The sequence below is a fragment of the Lissotriton vulgaris genome, chromosome 8 (assembly GCF_964263255.1).
Source record: "Lissotriton vulgaris chromosome 8, aLisVul1.2, whole genome shotgun sequence".
In the NCBI taxonomy this organism is placed as follows: domain Eukaryota; kingdom Metazoa; phylum Chordata; class Amphibia; order Caudata; family Salamandridae; genus Lissotriton; species Lissotriton vulgaris.
This window is the reverse complement of record NC_141696.1, coordinates 1531898422-1531925896: the sequence shown is the minus strand read 5'-3', so window position 1 is coordinate 1531925896 and position 27475 is coordinate 1531898422. Positions and strand designations below refer to the sequence as shown.

Here is a 27475-nt window from a genome sequence, read left to right as displayed (position 1 = left end):
CTACCATATGAGGTTAAAAATCCAGGTCCTGCATCTATTTTGTTAAATGGTTCAAATTAAAGTATGAAGACCCCAGCTATCAGAAGGCCGAAATAGCTCAGTTGGGAGAGCGTTAGACTGAAGATCTAAAGGTCCCTGGTTCAATCCCGGGTTTCGGCACAGTTGAGAGGTTCCTTGCTTCTAACAAAATAGGTCTTGGAATCAGCTATAGTACTTTTTTCTCTATCAACATTTTTATCAACTGATCTACAAAATGATCAATTCAACATAGACTTTGCTTTCTGTCCTCCTTTTAAACTTTCTTCCACCTATCTTGCCTTCAGGTTTGACTATGAATGTTTTCCATTTCGTCCTTTTTTGTAAAGTAAACTCTTGTCTGCATCACATTCCACTTCCCCTTGAACACAGATGTCAGTAGTCAGATGACATTGCTTACCTACTCATGCCAAATATATCTGGGTAATATAGTGCTAGTCCATTCAGAGTTAAAAAAACAACTACCTAACCTGGTTCCCAAAAATGCTATTTACCCATTGCACCAGTTAACTGGGGAATGATACTGGACTCCTTAAAACATATCTCTACCATATGAGGTTAAAAATCCAGGTCCTGCATCTATTTTGTTAAATGGTTTAAATTAAAGTATGAAGACCACAGCTATAAGCAGGCCGAAATAGCTCAGTTGGGCGAGCGTTAGACTGAAGATCTAAAGGTCCCTGGTTCAATCCCGGGTTTCGGCACAGTTGAGAGGTTCCTTACTTCTAACAAAATAGGTCTTGGGATCAGCTGTAGTTCTTTTTCTCTATTCATCAAATTTTTTCCAACTGATCTACAACACAATCAATTTAACATAGACTTTGCTTTATGTCCTCCTTCTAAACTTGCTTCCACCTCTCTTACCTTCAGGTTTGACAATTAATATTTCCCATTTCATGCTTTTTTGTAAAGTAAACTCTTGTCTGCATTACCTTCCACCTCCCCTTGAATACAGATGTCAGTAGTCAGATGACATTGCTTACCTACTCATGCCAAATATATCTGGGTAATATAGTGCTAGTCCATTCAGAGTTAAAAAAACAACTACCTAACCTGGATCCCAAAACTGCTATTTGCCCATTGCACCAGTTAATTGCGGAATGATACAGGACTCCTTAAAACATATCTCTACCATATGAGGTTAAAAATCCAGGTCCTGCATCTATTTTGTTAAATGGTTTAAATTAAAGTATGAATACCACAGCTATAAGCAGGCCGCAATAGCTCAGTTGGGAGAGCGTTAGACTGAAGATCTAAAGGTCCCTGGTTCTATCCCGGGTTTCGGCACAGTTGAGAGGTTCCTTGCTTCTAACAAAATAGGTCTTGGAATCAGCTGTAGTACTTTTTTCTCTATCAACTGATCTACAAAATGATCAATTCAACATAGACTTTGCTTTCTGTCCTCCTTTTAAACTTTCTTCCACCTATCTTGCCTTCAGGTTTGACAATGAATGTTTCCCATTTCGTCCTTTTTTGTAAAGTAAACTCTTGTCTGCATCACATTCCACTTCCCCTTGAACACAGATGTCAGTAGTCAGATGACATTGCTTACCTACTCATGCCAAATATATCTAGGTAATATAGTGCTAGTCCATTCAGAGTTAAAAAAACAACTACCTAACCTGGATCCCAAAAATGTTATTTACCCATTGCACCAGTTAACTGGGGAATGATACAGGACTCCTTAAAACATATCTCTACCATATGAGGTTAAAAATCCAGGTCCTGCATCTATTTTGTTAAATGGTTCAAATTAAAGTATGAAGACCCCAGCTATCAGAAGGCCGAAATAGCTCAGTTGGGAGAGCGTTAGACTGAAGATCTAAAGGTCCCTTGTTCAATCCCGGGTTTCGGCACAGTTGAGAGGTTCCTTGCTTCTAGCAAAATAGGTCTTGGAATCAGCTGTAGTACTTGTTCTCTATTCATCAAATTTTTTCCAACTGATCTACAACACAATCAATTTAATATCGACTTTGCTTTATATACTCCTTCTAAACTTACTTCCACCTCTCTTACCTTCAGGTTTGACAATGAATATTTCCCATTTCATGCTTTTTTGTAAAGTAAACTCTTGTCTGCATTACCTTCCACCTCCCCTTGAATACAGATGTCAGTAGTCAGATGACATTGCTTACCTACTCATGCCAAATATATCTGGGTAATATAGTGCTAGTCCATTCAGAGTTAAAAAAACAACTACCTAACCTGGATCCCAAAACTGCTATTTGCCCATTGCACCAGTTAATTGCGGAATGATACAGGACTCCTTAAAACATATCTCTACCATATGAGGTTAAAAATCCAGGTCCTGCATCTATTTTGTTAAATGGTTTAAATTAAAGTATGAAGACCACAGCTATAAGCAGGCCGCAATAGCTCAGTTGGGAGAGCGTTAGACTGAAGATCTAAAGGTCCCTGGTTCAATCCCGGGTTTCGGCACAGTTGAGAGGTTCCTTGCTTCTAACAAAATAGGTCTTGGAATAAGCTGTGGTACTTTTTTCTCTATCAACATTTTTATCAACTGATCTACAAAATGATCAATTCAACATAGACTTTGCTTTCTGTCCTCCTTTTAAACTTTCTTCCACCTATCTTGCCTTCAGGTTTGACAATGAATGTTTCCCATTTCGTCCTTTTTTGTAAAGTAAACTCTTGTCTGCATCACATTCCACTTCCCCTTGAACACAGATGTCAGTAGTCAGATGAAATTGCTTACCTACTCATGCCAAATATATCTAGGTAATATAGTGCTAGTCCATTCAGAGTTAAAAAAACAACTACCTAACCTGGATCCCAAAAATGCTATTTACCCATTGCACCAGTTAACTGGGGAATGATACAGGACTCCTTAAAACATATCTCTACCATATGAGGTTAAAAATCCAGGTCCTGCATCTATTTTGTTAAATGGTTCAAATTAAAGTATGAAGACCCCAGCTATCAGAAGGCCGAAATAGCTCAGTTGGGAGAGCGTTAGACTGAAGATCTAAAGGTCCCTGGTTCAATCCCGGGTTTCGGCACAGTTGAGAGGTTCCTTGCTTCTAACAAAATAGGTCTTGGAATCAGCTGTAGTACTTTTTTCTCTATCAACATTTTTATCAACTGATCTACAAAATGATCAATTCAACATAGACTTTGCTTTCTGTCCTCCTTTTAAACTTTCTTCCACCTATCTTGCCTTCAGGTTTGACTATGAATGTTTTCCATTTCGTCCTTTTTTGTAAAGTAAACTCTTGTCTGCATCACATTCCACTTCCCCTTGAACACAGATGTCCGTAGTCAGATGACATTGCTGACCTACTCATGCCAAATATATCTGGGTAATATAGTGCTAGTCCATTCAGAGTTAAAAAACAACTACCTAACCTGGTTCCCAAAAATGCTATTTACCCATTGCACCAGTTAACTGGGGAATGATACTGGACTCCTTAAAACATATCTCTACCATATGAGGTTAAAAATCCAGGTCCTGCATCTATTTTGTTAAATGGTTTAAATTAAAGTATGAAGACCACAGCTATAAGCAGGCCGAAATAGCTCAGTTGGGCGAGCGTTAGACTGAAGATCTAAAGGTCCCTGGTTCAATCCTGCGTTTCGGCACAGTTGAGAGGTTCCTTGCTTCTAACAAAATAGGTCTTGGGATCAGCTGTAGTTCTTTTTCTCTATTCATCACATTTTTTCCAACTGATCTACAACACAATCAATTTAACATAGACTTTGCTTTATGTCCTTCTTCTAAACTTGCTTCCACCTCTCTTACCTTCAGGTTTGACAATGAATATTTCCCATTGTATGCTTTTTTGTAAAGTAAACTCTTGTCTGCATTACCTTCCACCTCCCCTTGAATACAGATGTCAGTAGTCAGATGACATTGCTTACCTACTCATGCCAAATATATCTGGGTAATATAGTGCTAGTCCATTCAGAGTTAAAAAAACAACTACCTAACCTGGATCCCAAAACTGCTATTTGCCCATTGCACCAGTTAATTGCGGAATGATACAGGACTCCTTAAAACATATCTCTACCATATGAGGTTAAAAATCCAGGTCCTGCATCTATTTTGTTAAATGGTTTAAATTAAAGTATGAATACCACAGCTATAAGCAGGCCGCAATAGCTCAGTTGGGAGAGCGTTAGACTGAAGATCTAAAGGTCCCTGGTTCAATCCTGGGTTTCGGCACAGTTGAGAGGTTCCTTGCTTCTAACAAAATAGGTCTTGGAATCAGCTGTAGTATTTTTTTCTCTATCAACTGATCTACAAAATGATCAATTCAACATAGACTTTGCTTTCTGTCCTCCTTTTAAACTTTCTTCCACCTATCTTGCCTTCAGGTTTGACAATGAATGTTTCCCATTTTGTCCTTTTTTGTAAAGTAAACTCTTGTCTGCATCACATTCCACTTCCCCTTGAACACAGATGTCAGTAGTCAGATGACATTGCTTACCTACTCATGCCAAATATATCTAGGTAATATAGTGCTAGTCCATTCAGAGTTAAAAAAACAACTACCTAACCTGGATCCCAAAAATGTTATTTACCCATTGCACCAGTTAACTGGGGAATGATACAGGACTCCTTAAAACATATCTCTACCATATGAGGTTAAAAATCCAGGTCCTGCATCTATTTTGTTAAATGGTTCAAATTAAAGTATGAAGACCCCAGCTATCAGAAGGCCGAAATAGCTCAGTTGGGAGAGTGTTAGACTGAAGATCTAAAGGTCCCTTGTTCAATCCCGGGTTTCGGCACAGTTGAGAGGTTCCTTGCTTCTAGCAAAATAGGTCTTGGAATCAGCTGTAGTACTTTTTCTCTATTCATCAAATTTTTTCCAACTGATCTACAACACAATCAATTTAATATCGACTTTGCTTTATATCCTCCTTCTAAACTTGCTTCCACCTCTCTTACCTTCAGGTTTGACAATGAATATTTCCCATTTCATGCTGTTTTGTAAAGTAAACTCTTGTCTGCATTACCTTCCACCTCCCCTTGAATACAGATGTCAGTAGTCAGATGACATTGCTTACCTACTCATGCCAAATATATCTGGGTAATATAGTGCTAGTCCATTCAGAGTTAAAAAAACAACTACCTAACCTGGATCCCAAAACTGCTATTTGCCCATTGCACCAGTTAATTGCGGAATGATACAGGACTCCTTAAAACATATCTCTAACATATGAGGTTAAAAATCTAGGTCCTGCATCTATTTTGTTAAATGGTTTAAATTAAAGTATGAAGACCACAGCTATAAGCAGGCCGCAATAGCTCAGTTGGGAGAGTGTTAGACTGAAGATCTAAAGGTCCCTGGTTCACTCCCGGCTTTCGGCACAGTTGAGAGGTTCCTTGCTTCTAACAAAATAGGTCTTGGAATAAGCTGTGGTACTTTTTTCTCTATCAACATTTTTATCAACTGATCTACAAAATGATCAATTCAACATAGACTTTGCTTTCTGTCCTCTTTTTAAACTTTCTTCCACCTATCTTGCCTTCAGGTTTGACAATGAATGTTTCCCATTTCGTCCTTTTTTGTAAAGTAAACTCTTGTCTGCATCACATTCCACTTCCCCTTGAACACAGATGTCAGTAGTCAGATGACATTGCTTACCTACTCATGCCAAATGTATCTAGGTAATATAGTGCTAGTCCATTCAGAGTTAAAAATAACAACTACCTAACCTGGATCCCAAAAATGCTATTTACCCATTGCACCAGTTAACTGGGGAATGATACAGGACTCCTTAAAACATATCTCTACCATATGAGGTTAAAAATCCAGGTCCTGCATCTATTTTGTTAAATGGTTCAAATTAAAGTATGAAGACCACAGCTATGAGAAGGCTGAAATAGCTCAGTTTGGAGAGCGTTAGACTGAAGATCTAAAGGTCCCTGGTTCAATCCCGGGTTTCGGCACAGTTGAGAGGTTCCTTGCTTCTAACAAAATAGCTCTTGGAATCAGCTGTAGTACTTTTTCTCTATTCATCAAATTTTTTCCAACTGATCTACAACACAATCAATTTAACATAGACTTTGCTTTATATCCTCCTTCTAAACTTGCTTCCACCTCTCTTACCTTCAGGTTTGACAATGAATATTTCCCATTTCATGCTTTTTTGTAAAGTAAACTCTTGTCTGCATTACCTTCCACTTCCCCTTGAACACAGATGTCAGTAGTCAGATGACATTGCTTACCTACTCATGCCAAATATATCTGGGGAATATAGTGCTAGTCCATTCAGAGTTAAAAAAACAACTACCTAACCTGGATCCCAAAAATGCTATTTACCCATTGCACCAGTTAATTGCGGAATGATACAGGACTCCTTAAAACATATCTCACCATATGAGGTTAAAAATCCAGGTCCTGCATCTATTTTGTTAAATGGTTTAAATTAAAGTATGAAGACCACAGCTATAAGCAGGCCGAAATAGCTAAGTTGGGAGAGCGTTAGACTGAAGATCTAAAGGTCCCTGGTTCAATCCTGGGTTTCGGCACAGTTGAGAGGGTCCTTGCTTCTAACAAAATAGGTCTTGGAATCAGCTGTAGTACTTTTTTCTCTATCAACATTTTTATCAACTGATCTACAAAATGATCAATTCAACATAGACTTTGCTTTCTGTCCTCCTTTTAAACTTTCTTCCACCTATCTTGCCTTCAGGTTTGACTATGAATGTTTTCCATTTCGTCCTTTTTTTGTAAAGTAAACTCTTGTCTGCATCACATTCCACTTCCCCTTGAACACAGATGTCAGTAGTCAGATGACATTGCTTACCTACTCATGCCAAATCTGGGTAATATAGTGCTAGTCCATTCAGAGTTAAAAAAACAACTACCTAACCTGGATCCCAAAAATGCTATTTACCCATTGCACCAGTTAACTGGGGAATGATACAGGACTCCTTAAAACATATCTCTACCATATGAGGTTAAAAATCCAGGTCCTGCATCTATTTTGTTAAATGGTTCAAATTAAAGTATGAAGACCCCAGCTATCAGAAGGCCGAAATAGCTCAGTTGGGAGAGCGTTAGACTGAAGATCTAAAGGTCCCTGGTTCAATCCCGGGTTTTGGCACAGTTGAGAGGTTCCTTGCTTCTAACAAAATAGGTCTTGGAATCAGCTGTAGTACTTTTTCTCTATTCATCAAATTTTTTCCACCTGATCTACAACACAATCAATTTAACATAGACTTTGCTTTATGTACTCCTTCTAAACTTGCTTCCACCTCTCTTACCTTCAGGTTTGACAATGAATATTTCCCATTTCATGCTTTTTTGTAAAGTAAACTCTTGTCTGCATTACCTTCCACTTCCCCTTGAACACAGATGTCAGTAGTCAGATGACATTGCTTACCTACTCATGCCAAATATATCTGGGTAATATAGTGCTAGTCCATTCAGAGTTAAAAAAACAACTACCTAACCTGGATCCAAAAAATGTTATTTACCCATTGCACCAGTTAATTGCGGAATGATACAGGACTCCTTAAAACATATCTCTACCATATGAGGTTAAAAATCCAGGTCCTGCATCTATTTTGTTAAATGGTTTAAATTAAAGTATGAAGACCACAGCTATAAGCAGCCCGAAATAGCTCAGTTGGGAGAGCGTTAGACTGAAGATCTAAAGGTCCCTGGTTCAATCCTGGGTTTCGGCACAGTTGAGAGGTTCCTTGCTTCTAACAAAATAGGTCTTGGAATCAGCTGTAGTACTTTTTCTCTATTCATCAAATTTTTTCCAACTGATCTACAACACAATCAATTAAACATAGACTTTGCTTTATGTCCTCCTTCTAAACTTGCTTCCACCTCTCTTACCTTCAGGTTTGACAATGAATATTTCACATTTCATGCTTTTTTGTAAAGTAAACTCTTGTCTGCATTACCTTCCACTTCCCCTTGAACACAGATGTCAGTAGTCAGATGACATTGCTTACCTACTCATGCCAAATATATCTGGGTAATATAGTGCTAGTCCATTCAGAGTTAAAAAAACAACTACCTAACCTGGATCCCAAAAATGCTATTTACCCATTGCACCAGTTAACTGGGGAATGATACAGGACTCCTTAAAACATATCTCTACCATATGAGGTTAAAAATCCAGGTCCTGCATCTATTTTGTTAAATGGTTCAAATTAAAGTATGAAGACTCCAGCTATCAGAAGGCCGAAATAGCTCAGTTGGGAGAGCGTTGGACTGAAGATCTAAAGGTCCCTGGTTCAATCCCGGGTTTCGGCACAGTTGAGAGGTTCCTTGCTTCTAACAAAATAGGACTTGGAATCATCTGTAGTACTTTTTTCTCTATCAACTGATCTACAAAATGATCAATTCAACATAGACTTTGCTTTCTGTCCTCCTTTTAAACTTTCTTCCACCTATCTTGCCTTCAGGTTTGACTATGAATGTTTTCCATTTCGTCCTTTTTTGTAAAGTAAACTCTTGTCTGCATCACATTCCACTTCCCCTTGAACACAGATGTCAGTAGTCAGATGACATTGCTTACCTACTCATGCCAAATATATCTGGGTAATATAGTGCTAGTCCATTCAGAGTTAAAAAAACAACTACCTAACCTGGATCCCAAAAATGCTATTTACCCATTGCACCAGTTAACTGGGGAATGATACAGGACCCCTTAAAACATATCTCTACCATATGAGGTTAAAAATCCAGGTCCTGCATCTATTTTGTTAAATGGTTTAAATTAAAGTATGAAGACCACAGCTATAAGCAGGCCGAAATAGCTCAGTTGGGAGAGCGTTAGACTGAAGATCTAAAGGTCCCTGGTTCAATCCCGGGTTTCGGCACAGTAGAGAGGTTCCTTGCTTCTAACAAAATAGGTCTTGGAATCAGCTGTAGTACTTTTTCTCTATTCATTAAATTTTTTCCAACTGATCTACAACACAATCAATTTAACATATACTTTGCTTTATGTCCTCCTTCTAAACTTGCTTCCACCTCTCTTACCTTCAGGTTTGACAATGAATATTTCCCATTTCATGCTTTTTTGTAAAGTAAACTCTTGTCTGCATTACCTTCCACCTCCGCTTGAACACAGATGTCAGTAGTCAGATGACATTGCTTACCTACTCATGCCAAATATATCTGGGTAATATAGTGCTAGTCCATTCAGAGTTAAAAAAACAACTACCTAACCTGGATCCAAAAAATGTTATTTACCCATTGCACCAGTTAATTGCGGAATGATACAGGACTCCTTAAAACATATCTCTACCATATGAGGTTAAAAATCCAGGTCCTGCATCTATTTTGTTAAATGGTTTAAATTAAAGTATGAAGACCACAGCTATAAGCAGGCCGAAATAGCTCAGTTGGGAGAGCGTTAGACTGAAGATCTAAAGGTCCCTGGTTCAATCCCGGGTTTCGGCACAGTTGAGAGGTTCCTTGCCTCTAACAAAATAGGTCTTGGAATCAGCTGTAGTACTTTTTCTCTATTCATCAAATTTTTTCCAACTGATCTACAACACAATCAATTTAACATAGACTTTGCTTTATGTCCTCCTTCTAAACTTGCTTCCACCTCTCTTACCTTCAGGTTTGACAATGAATATTTCCCATTTCATGCTTTTTTGTAAAGTAAACTCTTGTCTGCATTACCTTCCACCTCCCCTTGAATACAGATGTCAGTAGTCAGATGACATTGCTTACCTACTCATGCCAAATATATCTGGGTAATATAGTGCTAGTCCATTCAGAGTTAAAAAAACAACTACCTAACCTGGATCCCAAAACTGCTATTTGCCCATTGCACCTGTTAATTGCGGAATGATACAGGACTCCTTAAAACATATCTCTACCATATGAGGTTAAAAATCCAGGTCCTGCATCTATTTTGTTAAATGGTTTAAATTAAAGTATGAAGACCACAGCTATAAGCAGGCCGCAATAGCTCAGTTGGGAGAGCGTTAGACTGAAGATCTAAAGGTCCCTGGTTCAATCCCAGGTTTCGGCACAGTTGAGAGGTTCCTTGCTTCTAACAAAATAGGTCTTGGAATCAGCTGTAGTACTTTTTCTCTATCAACATTTTTATCAACTGATCTACAAAATGATCAATTCAACATAGACTTTGGTTTCTGTCCTCCTTTTAAACTTTCTTCCACCTATCTTGCCTTCAGGTTTGACAATGAATGTTTCCCATTTCGTCCTTTTTTGTAAAGTAAACTCTTGTCTGCATCACATTCCACTTCCCCTTGAACACAGATGTCAGTAGTCAGATGACATTGCTTACCTACTCATGCCAAATATATCTAGGTAATATAGTGCTAGTCCCTTCAGAGTTAAAAAAACAACTACCTAACCTGGATCCCAAAAATGCTATTTACCCATTGCACCAGTTAACTGGGGAATGATACAGGACTCCTTAAAACATATCTCTACCATATGAGGTTAAAAATCCAGGTCCTGCATCTATTTTGTTAAATGGTTCAAATTAAAGTATGAAGACCCCAGCTATCAGAAGGCCAAAATAGCTCAGTTGGGAGAGCGTTAGACTGTAGATCTAAAGGTCCCTGGTTCAATCCCGGGTTTCGGCACAGTTGAGAGGTTCCTTGCTTCTAACAAAATAGGTCTTGGAATCAGCTGTAGTACTTTTTCTCTATTCATCAAATTTTTTCCAACTGATCTACAACACAATCAATTTAACATAGACTTTGCTTTATATCCTCCTTCTAAACTTGCTTCCACCTCTCTTACCTTCAGTTTTGACAATGAATATTTCCCATTTCATGCTTTTTTGTAAAGTAAACTCTTGTCTGCATTCCCTTCCACTTCCCCTTGAACACAGATGTCAGTAGTCAGATGACATTGCTTACCTACTCATGCCAAATATATCTGGGTAATATAGTGCTAGTCCATTCAGAGTTAAAAAAACAACTACCTAACCTGGATCCCAAAAATGCTATTTACCCATTGCACCAGTTAATTGCGGAATGATACAGGACTCCTTAAAACATATCTCACCATATGAGGTTAAAAATCCAGGTCCTGCATCTATTTTGTTAAATCGTTTAAATTAAAGTATGAAGACCACAGCTATAAGCAGGCCGAAACAGCTAAGTTGGGAGAGCGTTAGACTGGAGATCTAAAGGTCCCTGGTTCAATCCCGGGTTTCGGCACAGTTGAGAGGTTCCTTGCTTCTAACAAAATAGGTCTTGGAATCATCTGTAGTACTTTTTTCTCTATCAACATTTTTATCAACTGATCTACAAAATGATCAATTCAACATAGACTTTGCTTTCTGTCCTCCATTTAAACTTTCTTCCACCTATCTTGCCTTCATTTTTGACTATGAATGTTTTCCATTTCGTCCTTTTTTGTAAAGTAAACTCTTGTCTGCATCACATTCCACTTCCCCTTGAACACAGATGTCAGTAGTCAGATGACATTGCTTACCTACTCATGCCAAATATATCTGGGTAATATAGTGCTAGTCCATTCAGAGTTAAAAAAACAACTACCTAACCTGGATCCCAAAAATGCTATTTACCCATTGCACCAGTTAACTGGGGAATGATACAGGACTCCTTAAAACATATCTCTACCATATGAGGTTAAAAATCCAGGTCCTGCATCTATTTTGTTAAATGGTTCAAATTAAAGTATGAAGACCCCAGCTATCAGAAGGCCGAAATAGCTCAGTTGGGAGAGCGTTAGACTGAAGATCTAAAGGTCCCTGGTTCAATCCCGGGTTTCGGCACAGTTGAGAGGTTCCTAGCTTCTAACAAAATAGGTCTTGGAATCATCTGTAGTACTTTTTTCTCTATCAACATTTTTATCAACTGATCTACAAAATGATCAATTCAACATAGACTTTGCTTTCTGTCCTCCTTTTAAACTTTCTTCCACCTATCTTGCCTTCAGGTTTGACTATGAATGTTTTCCATTTCGTCCTTTTTTGTAAAGTAAACTCTTGTCTGCATCACATTCCACTTCCCCTTGAACACAGATGTCAGTAGTCAGATGACATTGCTTACCTACTCATGCCAAATATATCTGGGTAATATAGTGCTAGTCCATTCAGAGTTAAAAAAACAACTACCTAACCTGGATCCCAAAAATGCTATTTACCCATTGCACCAGTTAACTGGGGAATGATACAGGACTCCTTAAAACATATCTCTACCATATGAGGTTAAAAATCCAGGTCCTGCATCTATTTTGTTAAATGGTTTAAATTAAAGTATGAAGACCACAGCTATAAGCAGGCCGAAATAGCTCAGTTGGGAGAGCGTTAGACTGAAGATCTAAAGGTCCCTGGTTCAATCCCGGGGTTCGGCACAGTTGAGAGGTTCCTTGCTTCTAACAAAATAGGTCTTGGAATCAGCTGTAGTACTTTTTCTCTATTCATCAAATTTTTTCCAACTGATCAACAACACAATCAATGTAACATAGACTTTGCTTTATGTCCTCCTTCTAAACTTGCTTCCACCTCTCTTACCTTCAGGTTTGACAATGAATATTTCCCATTTCATGCTTTTTTGTAAAGTAAACTCTTGTCTGCATTACCTTCCACCTCCCCTTGAATACAGATGTCAGTAGTCAGATGACATTGCTTACCTACTCATGCCAAATATATCTGGGTAATATAGTGCTAGTCCATTCAGAGTTAAAAAAACAACTACCTAACCTGGATCCCAAAACTGCTATTTGCCCATTGCACCAGTTAATTGCGGAATGATACAGGACTCCTTAAAACATATCTCTACCATATGAGGTTAAAAATCCAGGTCCTGCATCTATTTTGTTAAATGGTTTAAATTAAAGTATGAAGACCACAGCTATAAGCAGGCCGCAATAGCTCAGTTGGGAGAGCGTTAGACTGAAGATCTTAAGGTCCCTGGTTCAATCCCGGGTTTCGGCACAGTTGAGAGGTTCCTTGCTTCTAACAAAATAGGTCTTGGAATCAGATGTAGTACTTTTTTCTCTATCAACATTTTTATCAACTGATATACAAAATGATCAATTCAACATAGACTTTGCTTTCTGTCCTCCTTTTAAACTTTCTTCCACCTATCTTGCCTTCAGGTTTGACAATGAATGTTTCCCATTTCGTCCTTTTTTGTAAAGTAAACTCTTGTCTGCATCACATTCCACTTCCCCTTGAACACAGATGTCAGTAGTCAGATGACATTGCTTACCTACTCATGCCAAATATATCTAGGTAATATAGTGCTAGTCCCTTCAGAGTTAATAAAACAACTACCTAACCTGGATCCCAAAAATGCTATTTACCCATTGCACCAGTTAACTGGGGAATGATACAGGACTCCTTAAAACATATCTCTACCATATGAGCTTAAAAATCCAGGTCCTGCATCTATTTTGTTAAATGGTTCAAATTAAAGTATGAAGACCCCAGCTATCAGAAGGCCAAAATAGCTCAGTTGGGAGAGCGTTAGACTGAAGATCTAAAGGTCCCTGGTTCAATCCCGGGTTTCGGCACAGTTGAGAGGTTCCTTGCTTCTAACAAAATAGGTCTTGGAATCAGCTGCAGTACTTTTTCTCTATTCATCAAATTTTTTCCAACTGATCTACAACACAATCAATTTAACATAGACTTTGCTTTATATCCTCCTTCTAAACTTGCTTCCACCTCTCTTACCTTCAGGTTTGACAATGAATATTTCCCATTTCATGCTTTTTTGTAAAGTAAACTCTTGTCTGCATTACCTTCCACTTCCCCTTGAACACAGATGTCAGTAGTCAGATGACATTGCTTACCTACTGATGCCAAATATATCTGGGTAATATAGTGCTAGTCCGTTCAGAGTTAAAAAAACAACTACCTAACCTGGATCCCAAAAATGCTATTTACCCATTGCACCAGTTAATTGCGGAATGATACAGGACTCCTTAAAACATATCTCACCATATGAGGTTAAAAATCCAGGTCCTGCATCTATTTTGTTAAATGGTTTAAATTAAAGTATGAAGACCACAGCTATAAGCAGGCCGAAATAGCTAAGTTGGGAGAGCATTAGACTGAAGATCTAAAGGTCCCTGGTTCAATCCCGGGTTTCGGCACAGTTGAGAGGTTCCTTGCTTCTAACAAAATAGGTCTTGGAATCAGCTGTAGTACTTTTTTCTCTATCAACATTTTTATCAACTGATCCACAAAATGATCAATTCAACATAGACTTTGCTTTCTGTCCTCCTTCTAAACTTGCTTCCACCTCTCTTACCTTCAGGTTTGACAATGAATATTTCCCATTTCATGCTTTTTTGTAAAGTAAACTCTTGTCTGCATTACCTTCCACTTCCCCTTGAACACAGATGTCAGTAGTCAGATGATATTGCTTACCTACTCATGCCAAATATATCTGGGTAATATAGTGCTAGTCCATTCACAGTTAAAAAAAACAACTACCTAACCTGGATCCAAAAAATGCTATTTACCCATTGCACGAGTTAATTGCAGAATGATACAGGACTCCTTAAAACATATCTCTACCATATGAGGTTAAAAATCCAGGTCCTGCATCTATTTTGTTAAATGGTTTAAATTAAAGTATGAAGACCACAGCTATAAGCAGGCCGAAATAGCTCAGTTGGGAGAGCGTCAGACTGAAGATCTAAAGGTCCCTGGTTCAATCCCGGGTTTCGGCACAGTTGAGAGGTTCCTTGCTTCTAACAAAATAGGTCTTGGAATCAGCTGTAGTACTTTTTCTCTATTCATCAAATTTTTCCAACTGATCTACAACACAATCAATTTAACATAGACTTTGCTTTATGTCCTCCTTCTAAACTTGCTTCCACCTCTCTTACCTTCAGGTTTGACAATGAATATTTCCCATTTCATGCTTTTTTGTAAAGTAAACTCTTGTCTGCATTACCTTCCACTTCCCCTTGAACACAGATGTCAGTAGTCAGATGACATTGCTTACCTACTCATGCCAAATATATCTGGGTAATATAGTGCTAGTCCATTCAGAGTTAAAAAAACAACTACCTAACCTGGATCCAAAAAATGCTATTTACCCATTGCACCAGTTAATTGCGGAATGATACAGGACTCCTTAAAACATATCTCTACCATGTGAGGTTAAAAATCCAGGTCCTGCATCTATTTTGTTAAATGGTTTAAATTAAAGTATGGAGACCACAGCTTTAAGCAGGCCGAAATAGCTCAGTTGGGAGAGCGTTAGACTGAAGATCTGAAGGTCCCTGGTTCAATCCCGGGTTTTGGCACAGTTGAGAGGTTCCTTGCTTCTAACAAAATAGGTCTTGGAATCAGCTGTAGTACTTTTTCTCTATTCATCAAATTTTTTCTAACTGATCTACAACACAATCAATTTAACATAGACTTTGCTTTATGTCCTCCTTCTAAACTTGCTTCCACCTCTCTTACCTTCAGGTTTGACAATGAATATTTCCCATTTCATGCTTTTTTGTAAAGTAAACTCTTGTCTGCATTACCTTCCACCTCCCCTTGAATACAGATGTCAGTAGTCAGATGACATTGCTTACCTACTCATGCCAAATATATCTGGGTAATATAGTGCTAGTCCATTCAGAGTTAAAAAAACAACTACCTAACCTGGATCCCAAAACTGCTATTTGCCCATTGCACCAGTTAATTGCGGAGTGATACAGGACTCCTTAAAACATATCTCTACCATATGAGGTTAAAAATCCAGGTCCAGCATCTATTTTGTTAAATGGTTTAAATTAAAGTATGAAGACCACAGCTATAAGCAGGCCGCAATAGCTCAGTTGGGAGAACGTTAGACTGAAGATCTAAAGGTCCCTGGTTCAATCCCGGGTTTCGGCACAGTTGAGAGGTTCCTTGCTTCTACCAATATAGGTCTAGGAATCAGCTGTAGTACTTTTTTCTCTATCAACATTTTTGTCAACTGATCTACAAAATGATCAATTCAACATAGACTTTGCTTTCTGTCCTCCTTTTAAACTTTCTTCCACCTATCTTGCCTTCAGGTTTGACAATGAATGTTTCCCATTTCGTCCTTTTTTGTAAAGTAAACTCTTGTCTGCATCAGATTCCACTTCCCCTTGAACACAGATGTCAGTAGTCAGATGACATTGCTTACCTACTCATGCCAAATATATCTAGGTAATATAGTGCTAGTCCATTCAGAGTTAAAAAAACGACTACCTAACCTGGATCCCAAAAATGCTATTTACCCATTGCACCAGTTAACTGGGGAATGATACAGGACTCCTTAAAACATATCTCTACCATATGAGGTTAAAAATCCAGGTCCTGCATCTATTTTGTGAAATGGTTCAAATTAAAGTATGAAGACCCCAGCTATCAGAAGGCCGAAATAGCTCAGTTGGGCGAGCGTTAGACTGAAGATCTAAAGGTCCCTGGTTCAATCCCGGGTTTCAGCACAGTTGAGAGGTTCCTTGCTTCTAACAAGATAGGTCTTGGGATCAGCTGTAGTTCTTTTTCTCTATTCATCAAATTCTTTCCAACTGATCTACAACACAATCAATTTAACATAGACTTTGCTTTATGTCCTCCTTCTAAACTTGCTTCCACCTCTCTTACCTTCAGGTTTGACAATGAATATTTCCCATTTCATGCTTTTTTGTAAAGTAAACTCTTGTCTGCATTACCTTCCACTTCCCCTTGAACACAGATGTCAGTAGTCAGATGACATTGCTTACCTACTCATGCCAAATATATCTGGGTAATATAGTGCTAGTCCATTCAGAGTTAAAAAAACAACTACCTAACCTGGATCCCAAAAATGCTATTTGCCCATTGCACCAGTTAATTGCGGAATGATACAGGACTCCTTAAAACATATCTCTACCATATGAGGTTAAAAATCCAGGTCCTGCATCTATTTTGTTAAATGGTTTCAATTAAAGTATGAAGACTACAGCTCGCAGGAGGCAGAAATAGCTCAGTTGGGAGAGCGTTAGACTGAAGATCTATAGGTCCCTGGTTTAATCCTGGGTTTCGGCACTGTTGAGAGGTTCCTTGCTTCTCACAAAATAAGTCTTGGAATCAGCTGTAGTACTTTTTTCTCTATGAACATTTTTATCAACTGATCCACAAAATGATCAATTCAACATAGACTTTGCTTTCTGTCCTCCTTTTAAACTTTCTTCCACCTATCTTGCCTTCAGGTTTGACTATGAATGTTTCCTATTTCGTCCTTTTTTGTAAAGTAAACTATTGTCTGCATCACATTCCACTTCCCCTTGAACACAGATGTCAGTAGTCAGATGACATTGCTTACCTACTCATGCCAAATATATCTGGGTAACATAATGCTAGTCCATTCAGAGTTAAAAAAAACAACTACCTCGTCTGGATCCCAAAAATGCTATTTACCCATTGCACCAGTTAACTGGGGAATGATACAGGACTCCTTAAAACATATCTCTACCATATGAGGTTAAAAATCCAGGTCCTGCATCTATTTTGTTAAATGGTTCAAATTAAAGTATGAAGACCCCAGCTATCAGAAGGCCGAAATAGCTCAGTTGGGAGAGCGTTAGACTGAAGATCTAAAGGTCCCTGGTTCAATCCCGGGTTTCGGCACAGTTGAGAGGTTTCTTGCTTCTAACAAAGTAGGTCTTGGAATCAGCTATAGTACTTTTTCTCTATTCATCAAATTTTTTCCAACTGATCTACAACACAATCAATTTAACATAGACTTTGCTTTATATCCTCCTTCTAAACTTGCTTCCACCTCTCTTACCTTCAGGTTTGACAATGAATATTTCCCATTTCATGCTTTTTTGTAAAGTAAACTCTTGTCTGCATTACCTTCCACTTCCCCTTGAACACAGATGTCAGTAGTCAGATGACATTGCTTACCTACTCATGCCAAATATATCTGGGTAATATAGTGCTAGTCCATTCAGAGTTAAAAAATCAACTACCTATCCTGGATCCCAAAAATGCTATTTACCCATTGCACCAGTTAATTGCGGAATGATACAGGACTCCTTAAAACTTATCTCACCATATGAGGTTAAAAATCCAGGTCCTGCATCTATTTTGTTAAATGGTTTAAATTAAAGTGTGAAGACCACAGCTATAAGCAGGCCGAAATAGCTAAGTTGGGAGAGCGTTAGACTGAAGATCTAAAGGTCCCTGGTTCAATCCCGGGTTTCGGCACAGTTGAGAGGTTCCTTGCTTCTAACAAAATAGGTCTTGGAATCAGCTGTAGTACTTTTTTCTCTATCAACATTTTTATCAACTGATCTACAAAATGATCAATTCAACATAGACTTTGCTTTCTGTCCTCCTTTTAAACTTTCTTCCACCTATCTTGCCTTCAGGTTTGACTATGAATGTTTTCCATTTCGTCCTTTTTTGTAAAGTAAACTCTTGTCTGCATCACATTCCACTTCCCCTTGAACACAGATGTCAGTAGTCAGATGACATTGCTTACCTACTCATGCCAAATATATCTGGGTAATATAGTGCTAGTCCATTCAGAGTTAAAAAAACAACTACCTAACCTGGATCCCAAAAATGCTATTTACCCATTGCACCAGTTAACTGGGGAATGATACAGGACTCCTTAAAACATATCTCTACCATATGAGGTTAAAAATCCAGGTCCTGCATCTATTTTGTTAAATGGTTCAAATTAAAGTATGAAGACCCCAGCTATCAGAAGGCCGAAACAGCTCAGTTGGGAGAGTGTTAGACTGAAGATCTGAAGGTCCCTGGTTCCATCCCGGTTTTCGGCACAGTTGAGAGGTTCCTCGCTTCTAACAAAATAGGTCTTGGAATCAGCTGTAGTACTTTTTCTCTATTCATCAAATTTTTTCCAACTGATCTACAACACAATCAATTTAACATAGACTTTGCTTTATGTCCTCCTTCTAAACTTGCTTCCACCTCTCTTACCTTCAGGTTTGACAATGAATATTTCCCATTTCATGCTTTTTTGTAAAGTAAACTCTTGTCTGCATTACCTTCCACTTCCCCTTGAACACAGATGTCAGTAGTCAGATGACATTGCTTACCTACTCATGCCAAATATATCTGGGTAATATAGTGCTAGTCCATTCAGAGTTAAAAAACAACTACCTAACCTGGATCCCAAAAATACTATTTGCCCATTGCACCAGTTAATTGCGGAATGATACAGGACTCCTTAAAACATATCTCTACCATATGAGGTTAAAAATCCAGGTCCTGCATCTATTTTGTTAAATGGTTTAAATTAAAGTATGAAGACCACAGCTATAAGCAGGCCGAAAAAGCTAAGTTGGGAGAGCGTTAGACTGAAGATCTAAAGGTCCCTGGTTCAATCCCGGGTTTCGGCACAGTTGAGAGGTTCCTTGCTTCTAACAAAATAGGTCTTGGAATCAGCTGTAGTACTTTTTTGTCTATCAACGATTTTATCAACTGATCTACAAAATGATCAATTCAACATAGACTTTGCTTTCTGTCCTCCTTTTAAACTTTCTTCCACCTATCTTGCCTTCCGGTTTGACTATGAATGTTTCCCATTTCGTCCTTTTTTGTAAAGTAAACTCTTGTCTGCATCACATTCCACTTCCCCTTGAACACAGATGTCAGTAGTCAGATGACATTGCTTACCTACTCATGCCAAATATATCTGGGTAATATGGTGCTAGTCCATTCAGAGTTAAAAAAACAACTACCTAACCTGGATCCCAAAAATGCTATTTACCCATTGCACCAGTTAACTGCGGAATGATACAGGACTCCTTAAAACATATCTCTACCATATGAGGTTAAAAATCCAGGTCCTGCATCTATTTTGTTAAATGGTTCAAATTAAAGTATGAAGACCCCAGATATCAGAAGGCAGAAATAGCTCAGTTGGGAGAGCCTTAGAATGAAGATCTAAAGGTCCCTGGTTCAATCCCGGGTTTCAGCACAGTTGAGAGGTTCCTTGCTTCTAACAAAATAGGTCTTGGAATCAGCTGTAGTACTTTTTCTCTATTCATCAAATTGTTTCCAACTGATCTACAACATAATCAATTTAACATAGACTTTGCTTTATGTCCTCCTTCTAAACTTGCTTCCACCTCTCTTACCTTCAGGTTTGACAATGAATATTTCCCATTTCATGCTTTTTTGTAAAGTAAACTCTTGTCTGCATTACCTTCCACTTCCCCTTGAACACAGATGTCAGTAGTCAGATGACATTGCTTACCTACTCATGCCAAATATATCTGGGTAATATAGTGCTAGCCCATTCAGAGTTAAAAAAACAACTACCTAACCTGGATCCCAAAAATGCTATTTACCCATTGCACCAGTTAATTGCGGAATGATACAGGACTCGTTAAAACATATCTCTACCATATGAGGTTAAAAATCCAGGTCCTGCATCTATTTTGTTAAATGGTTTAAATTAAAGTATGAAGACCACAGCTATAAGCAGGCCGAAATAGCTCAGTTGGGAGAGCGTTAGACTGAAGATCTAAAGGTCCCTGTTTCAATCCCGGGTTTTGGCACAGTTGAGAGGTTCCTTGCTTCTAACAAAATAGGTCTTGGAATCAGCTGTAGTACTTTTTTCTCTATCAACATTTTTATCGAACTGATCTACAAAATGATCAATTCAACATAGACTTTGCTTTCTGTCCTCCTTTTAAACTTTCTTCCACCTATCTTGCCTTCAGGTTTGACTATGAATGTTTCCCATTTCGTCCTCCTTGAACACAGATGTCAGTAGTCAGATGACATTGCTTACCTACTCATGCCAAATATATCTGGGTAATATAGTGCTAGTCCATTCAGAGTTAAAAAAACAACTACCTAACCTGGATCCCAAAAATGCTATTTACCCATTGCACCAGTTAACTGGGGAATGATACAGGACTCCTTAAAACATATCACTACCATATGAGCTTAAAAATCCAGGTCATGCATCTATTTTGTTAAATGGTTCAAATTAAAGTATGAAGACCACAGATATCAGCAGGCCGAAATAGCTCAGTTGGGAGAGTGTTAGACTGAAGATCTAAAGGTCCCTGGTTCAATCCCGGGTTTTGGCACTGTTGAGAGGTTCCTTGCTTCTAACAAAATAGGTCTTGGAATCAGCTGTAGTACTTTTTTCTCTATCAACATTTTTATCGAACTGATCTACAAAATGATCAATTCAACATAGACTTTGCTTTCTGTCCTCCTTTTAAACTTTCTTCCACCTATCTTGCCTTCAGGTTTGACTATGAATGTTTCCCATTTCGTCCTCCTTGAACACAGATGTCAGTAGTCAGATGACATTGCTTACCTACTCATGCCAAATATATCTGGGTAATATAGTGCTAGTCCATTCAGAGTTAAAAAAACAACTACCTAACCTGGATCCCAAAAATGCTATTTACCCATTGCACCAGTTAACTGGGGAATGATACAGGACTCCTTAAAACATATCACTACCATATGAGCTTAAAAATCCAGGTCATGCATCTATTTTGTTAAATGGTTCAAATTAAAGTATGAAGACCACAGATATCAGCAGGCCGAAATAGCTCAGTTGGGAGAGTGTTAGACTGAAGATCTAAAGGTCCCTGGTTCAATCCCGGGTTTCGGCACTGTTGAGAGGTTCTTTGCTTCTAACAAAATAGGTCTTAGAATCCGCTGTTGTCCTTTTTCTGTATTCATCAATTTTTTTCTAACTGATCTACAACACAATCAATTTAACATAGACTTTGCTTTCTGTCCTCCTTCTAGACTTGCTTCCAACTCTCTTGCCTTCAGGTGTGACTATGAATGTTTCCCATGTCATGCTTTTTTGTAAAGTAAACTCTGGTCTGCATTACCTTCCACTTCCCCTTGAACACAGATGTCAGTGGTCAGATGACATTGCTTACCTACTCAGGCAAAATACGTCTGGGTAATATAGTGCTAGTCCATACGGAGGTAAAAATAAAATGACCTAACCTGGATCCCAAAAATAGTATTTACCCATTGCACCAGTTAACTGCTGAATGATACAGGACTCCTTAAAACATATCTCTAACCTATAAGGTCAAATATCCAGGTCATGCATCTATTTTGTTAAATGGTTCAAATCAAAGTATGTAGACTACAGCTAGCAGGAGGCAGAAATAGCTCAGTTGGGAGACCGTTAGACTGAAGATCTAAAGGTCCCTGGTTTAATCCCGGGTTTCGGCACTGTTGAGAGGTTCCTTGCTTCTCACAAAATAAGTCTTGGAATCAGCTGTAGTACTTTTTTCTCTATCAACATTTTTATCAACTGATCCACAAAATGATCAATTCAACATAGACTTTGCTTTCTGTCCTCCTTTTAAACTTTCTTCCACCTATCTTGCCTTCAGGTTTGACTATGAATGTTTCCCATTTCGTCCTTTTTTGTAAAGTAAACTCTTGTCTGCATCACATTCCACTTCCCCTTGAACACAGATGTCAGTAGTCAGATGACATTGCTTACCTACTCATGCCAAATATATCTGGGTGTATGCTAGTCCATTCAGAGTTAAAAAAACAACTACCTAACCTGGATCCCAAAAATGCTATTTACCCATTGCACCAGTTAACTGGGGAATGATACAGGACTCCTTAAAACATATCTCTACCATATGAGGTTAAAAATCCAGGTCCTGCATCTATTTTGTTAAATGGTTCAAATTGAAGTATGAAGACCCCAGCTATCAGAAGGCCGAAATAACTCAGTTGGGAGAGCGTTAGACTGAAGATCTAAAGGTCCTTGGTTCAATCCCGGGTTACGGAACAGTTGAGAGGATCCTTGCTTCTAACAAAATAGGTCTTGGAATCAGCTGTAGTACTTTTTCTCTATTCATCACATTTTTTCCAACTGATCTACAACACAATCAATTTAACATAGACTTTGCTTTATGTCCTCCTTCTAAACTTGCTTCCACCTCTCTTACCTTCAGGTTTGACAATGAATATTTCCCATTTCATGCTTTTTTGTAAAGTAAACTCTTGTCTGCATTACCTTCCACTTCCCCTTGAACACAGATGTCAGTAGTCAGATGATATTGCTTACCTACTCATGCCAAATATATCTGGGTAATATAGTGCTAGTCCATTCACAGTTAAAAAAAACAACTACCTAACCTGGATCCAAAAAATGCTATTTACCCATTGCACGAGTTAATTGCAGAATGATACAGGACTCCTTAAAACATATCTCTACCATATGAGGTTAAAAATCCAGGTCCTGCATCTATTTTGTTAAATGGTTTAAATTAAAGTATGAAGACCACAGCTATAAGCAGGCCGAAATAGCTCAGTTGGGAGAGCGTCAGACTGAAGATCTAAAGGTCCCTGGTTCAATCCCGGGTTTCGGCACAGTTGAGAGGTTCCTTGCTTCTAACAAAATAGGTCTTGGAATCAGCTGTAGTACTTTTTCTCTATTCATCAAATTTTTCCAACTGATCTACAACACAATCAATTTAACATAGACTTTGCTTTATGTCCTCCTTCTAAACTTGCTTCCACCTCTCTTACCTTCAGGTTTGACAATTAATATTTCCCATTTCATGCTTTTTTGTAAAGTAAACTCTTGTCTGCATTACCTTCCACTTCCCCTTGAACACAGATGTCAGTAGTCAGATGACATTGCTTACCTACTCATGCCAAATATATCTGGGTAATATAGTGCTAGTCCATTCAGAGTTAAAAAAACAACTACCTAACCTGGATCCCAAGAATGCTATTTGCCCATTGCACCAGTTAATTGCGGAATGATACAGGACTCCTTAAAACATATCTCTACCATATGAGGGTAAAAATCCAGGTCCTGCATCTATTTTGTTAAATGGTTTAAATTAAAGTATGAAGACCACAGCTATAAGCAGGCTGCAATAGCTCAGTTGGGAGAGCGTTAGACTGAAGATCTAAAGGTCCCTGGTTCAATCCTGGGTTTCTGCACAGTTGAGAGGTTCCTTGCTTCTAAAAAAATAGGTCTTGGAACCAGCTGTAGTACTTTTTTCTCTATTAACATTTTTATCAACTGATCTACAAAATGATCAATTCAACATAGACTTTGCTTTCTGTCCTCCTTTTAAACTTTCTTCCACCTATCTTGCCTTCAGGTTTGACAATGAATGTTTCCCATTTCGTCCTTTTTTGTAAAGTAAACTCTTGTCTGCATCACATTCCACTTCCCCTTGAACACAGATGTCAGTAGTCAGATGACATTGCTTACCTACTCATGCCAAATATATCTAGGTAATATAGTGCTAGTCCATTCAGAGTTAAAAAAACAACTACCTAACCTGGATCCCAAAAATGCTATTTACCGATTGCACCAGTTAACTGGGGAATGATACAGGACTCCTCCAAACATATCTCTACCATATGAGGTTAAAAATCCAGGTCCTGCATCTATTTTGTTAAATGGTTCAAATTAAAGTATGAAGACCCCAGCTATCAGAAGGCCGAAATAGCTCAGTTGGGAGAGCGTTAGACTGAAGATCTAAAGGTCCCTGGTTCAATCCCAGGTTTCGGCACAGTTGAGAGGTTCCTTGCTTCTAACAAAATAGGTTTTGGAATCAGCTGTAGTACTTTTTCTCTATTCATCAAATTTTTTCCAACTGATCTACAACACAATCAATTTAACATAGACTTTGCTTTATATCCTCCTTCTAAACTTGCTTCCACCTCTCTTACCTTCAGGTTTGACAATGAATATTTCCCATTTCATGCTTTTTTGTAAAGTAAACTCTTGTCTGCATTACCTTCCACTTCCCCTTGAACACAGATGTCAGTAGTCAGATGACATTGCTTACCTACTCATGCATAATATATCTGGGTAATATAGTGCTAGTCCATTCACAGTTAAAAAAACAACTACCTAACCTGGATCCAAAAAATGCTATTTACCCATTGCACCAGTTAATTGCGGAATGATACAGGACTCCTTAAAACATATCTCTACCATATGAGGTTAAAAATCCAGGTCCTGCATCTATTTTGTTAAATGGTTTAAATTAAAGTATGAAGACCACAGCTATAAGCAGGCCGAAATAGCTCAGTTGGGAGAGCGTCAGACTGAAGATCTAAAGGTCCCTGGTTCAATCCCGGGTTTCGGCACAGTTGAGAGGTTCCTTGCTTCTAACAAAATAGGTCTTGGAATCAGCTGTGGTACTTTTTCTCTATTCATCAAATTTTTTCCAACTGATCTACAACACAATCAATTTAACATAGACTTTGCTTTATGTCCTCCTTCTAAACTTGCTTCCACCTCTCTTACCTTCAGGTTTGACAATGAATATTTCCCATTTCATGCTTTATTGTAAAGTAAACTCTTGTCTGCATTACCTTCCACTTCCCCTTGAACACAGATGTCAGTAGTCAGATGACATTGCTTACCTACTCATGCCAAATATATCTGGCTAATATAGTGCTAGTCCATTCAGAGTTAAAAAAACAACTACCTAACCTGGATCCCAAAAATGCTATTTGCCCATTGCACCAGTTAATTGCGGAATGATACAGGACTCCTTAAAACATATCTCTACCATATGAGGTTAAAAATCCAGGTCCTGCATCTATTTTGTTAAATGGTTTAAATTAAAGTATGAAGACCACAGCTATAAGCAGGCCGCAATAGCTCAGTTGGGAGAGCGTTAGACTGAAGATCTAAAGGTCCCTGCTTCAATCCCGGGTTTTGGCACAGTTGAGAGGTTCCTTGCTTCTAACAAAATAGGTCTTGGAATCAGCTGTAGTACTTTTTTCTCTATCAACATTTTTATCAACTGATCTACAAAATGATCAATTCAACATAGACTTTGCTTTCTGTCCTCCTTTTAAACTTTCTTCCACCTATCTTGCCTTCAGGTTTGACAATGAATGTTTCCCATTTCGTCCTTTTTTGTAAAGTAAACTCTTGTCTGCATCACATTCCACTTCCCCTTGAACACAGATGTCAGTAGTCAGATGACATTGCTTACCTACTCATGCCAAATATATCTAGGTAATATAGTGCTAGTCCATTCAGAGTTAAAAAAACAACTACCTAACCTGGATCCCAAAAATGCTATTTACCCATTGCACCAGTTAACTGGGGAATGATACAGGACTCCTTAAAACATATCTCTACCATATGAGGTTAAAAATCCAGGTCCTGCATCTATTTTGTTAAATGGTTCAAATTAAAGTATGAAGACCCCAGATATCAGAAGGCAGAAATAGCTCAGTTGGGAGAGCCTTAGACTGAAGATCTAAAGGTCCCTGGTTCAATCCCGGGTTTCAGCACAGTTGAGAGGTTCCTTGCTTCTAACAAAATAGGTCTTGGAATCAGCTGTAGTACTTTTTCTCTATTCATCAAATTGTTTCCAACTGATCTACAACATAATCAATTTAACATAGACTTTGCTTTATGTCCTCCTTCTAAACTTGCTTCCACCTCTCTTACCTTCAGGTTTGACAATGAATATTTCCCATTTCATGCTTTTTTGTAAAGTAAACTCTTGTCTGCATTACCTTCCACTTCCCCTTGAACACAGATGTCAGTAGTCAGATGACATTGCTTACCTACTCATGCCAAATATATCTGGGTAATATAGTGCTAGCCCATTCAGAGTTAAAAAAACAACTACCTAACCTGGATCCCAAAAATGCTATTTACCCATTGCACCAGTTAATTGCGGAATGATACAGGACTCGTTAAAACATATCTCTACCATATGAGGTTAAAAATCCAGGTCCTGCATCTATTTTGTTAAATGGTTTAAATTAAAGTATGAAGACCACAGCTATAAGCAGGCCAAAATAGCTCAGTTGGGAGAGCGGTAGACTGAAGATCTAAAGGTCCCTGTTTCAATCCCGGGTTTCGGCACAGTTGAGAGGGTCCTTGCTTCTAACAAAATAGGTCTTGGAATCAGCTGTAGTACTTTTTTCTCTATCAACATTTTTATCGAACTGATCTACAAAATGATCAATTCAACATAGACTTTGCTTTCTGTCCTCCTTTTAAACTTTCTTCCACCTATCTTGCCTTCAGGTTTGACTATGAATGTTTCCCATTTCGTCCTCCTTGAACACAGATGTCAGTAGTCAGATGACATTGCTTACCTACTCATGCCAAATATATCTGGGTAATATAGTGCTAGTCCATTCAGAGTTAAAAAAACAACTACCTAACCTGGATCCCAAAAATGCTATTTACCCATTGCACCAGTTAACTGGGGAATGATACAGGACTCCTTAAAACATATCACTACCATATGAGGTTAAAAATCCAGGTCATGCATCTATTTTGTTAAATGGTTCAAATTAAAGTATGAAGACCACAGATATCAGCAGGCCGAAATAGCTCAGTTGGGAGAGTGTTAGACTGAAGATCTAAAGGTCCCTGGTTCAATCCCGGGTTTCGGCACTGTTGAGAGGTTCTTTGCTTCTAACAAAATAGGTCTTAGAATCAGCTGTTGTCCTTTTTCTGTATTCATCAATTTTTTTCTAACTGATCTACAACACAATCAATTTAACATAGACTTTGCTTTCTGTCCTC

At 38.3% G+C, this 27475-nt stretch overlaps 10 non-coding genes across 10 annotated transcripts; all 10 read left to right on the top strand.

Moving 5' to 3' along the window:
* The first annotated feature begins 86 nt into the window (after positions 1-86).
* TRNAF-GAA (transfer RNA phenylalanine (anticodon GAA)) lies at positions 87-159 on the top strand. Its single transcript has one exon. It is a non-coding gene; the product is annotated as a tRNA-Phe (tRNA).
* Positions 160-2983: 2824 nt separating this feature from the next.
* On the top strand, positions 2984-3056 carry TRNAF-GAA (transfer RNA phenylalanine (anticodon GAA)). The gene has a single exon. It is a non-coding gene; the product is annotated as a tRNA-Phe (tRNA).
* A 3984-nt stretch (positions 3057-7040) lies between these two features.
* On the top strand, positions 7041-7113 carry TRNAF-GAA (transfer RNA phenylalanine (anticodon GAA)). The gene has a single exon. It is a non-coding gene; the product is annotated as a tRNA-Phe (tRNA).
* Positions 7114-8775: 1662 nt separating this feature from the next.
* TRNAF-GAA (transfer RNA phenylalanine (anticodon GAA)) lies at positions 8776-8848 on the top strand. The gene has a single exon. It is a non-coding gene; the product is annotated as a tRNA-Phe (tRNA).
* A 510-nt stretch (positions 8849-9358) lies between these two features.
* TRNAF-GAA (transfer RNA phenylalanine (anticodon GAA)) lies at positions 9359-9431 on the top strand. The gene has a single exon. It is a non-coding gene; the product is annotated as a tRNA-Phe (tRNA).
* A 1090-nt stretch (positions 9432-10521) lies between these two features.
* TRNAY-GUA (transfer RNA tyrosine (anticodon GUA)) lies at positions 10522-10594 on the top strand. Its single transcript has one exon. It is a non-coding gene; the product is annotated as a tRNA-Tyr (tRNA).
* Positions 10595-11103: 509 nt separating this feature from the next.
* Positions 11104-11176, top strand: TRNAS-GGA (transfer RNA serine (anticodon GGA)). Its single transcript has one exon. It is a non-coding gene; the product is annotated as a tRNA-Ser (tRNA).
* Positions 11177-11684: 508 nt separating this feature from the next.
* On the top strand, positions 11685-11757 carry TRNAF-GAA (transfer RNA phenylalanine (anticodon GAA)). Its single transcript has one exon. It is a non-coding gene; the product is annotated as a tRNA-Phe (tRNA).
* Positions 11758-17504: 5747 nt separating this feature from the next.
* On the top strand, positions 17505-17577 carry TRNAF-GAA (transfer RNA phenylalanine (anticodon GAA)). Its single transcript has one exon. It is a non-coding gene; the product is annotated as a tRNA-Phe (tRNA).
* Positions 17578-24400: 6823 nt separating this feature from the next.
* On the top strand, positions 24401-24473 carry TRNAF-GAA (transfer RNA phenylalanine (anticodon GAA)). The gene has a single exon. It is a non-coding gene; the product is annotated as a tRNA-Phe (tRNA).
* Positions 24474-27475: the final 3002 nt, after the last annotated feature.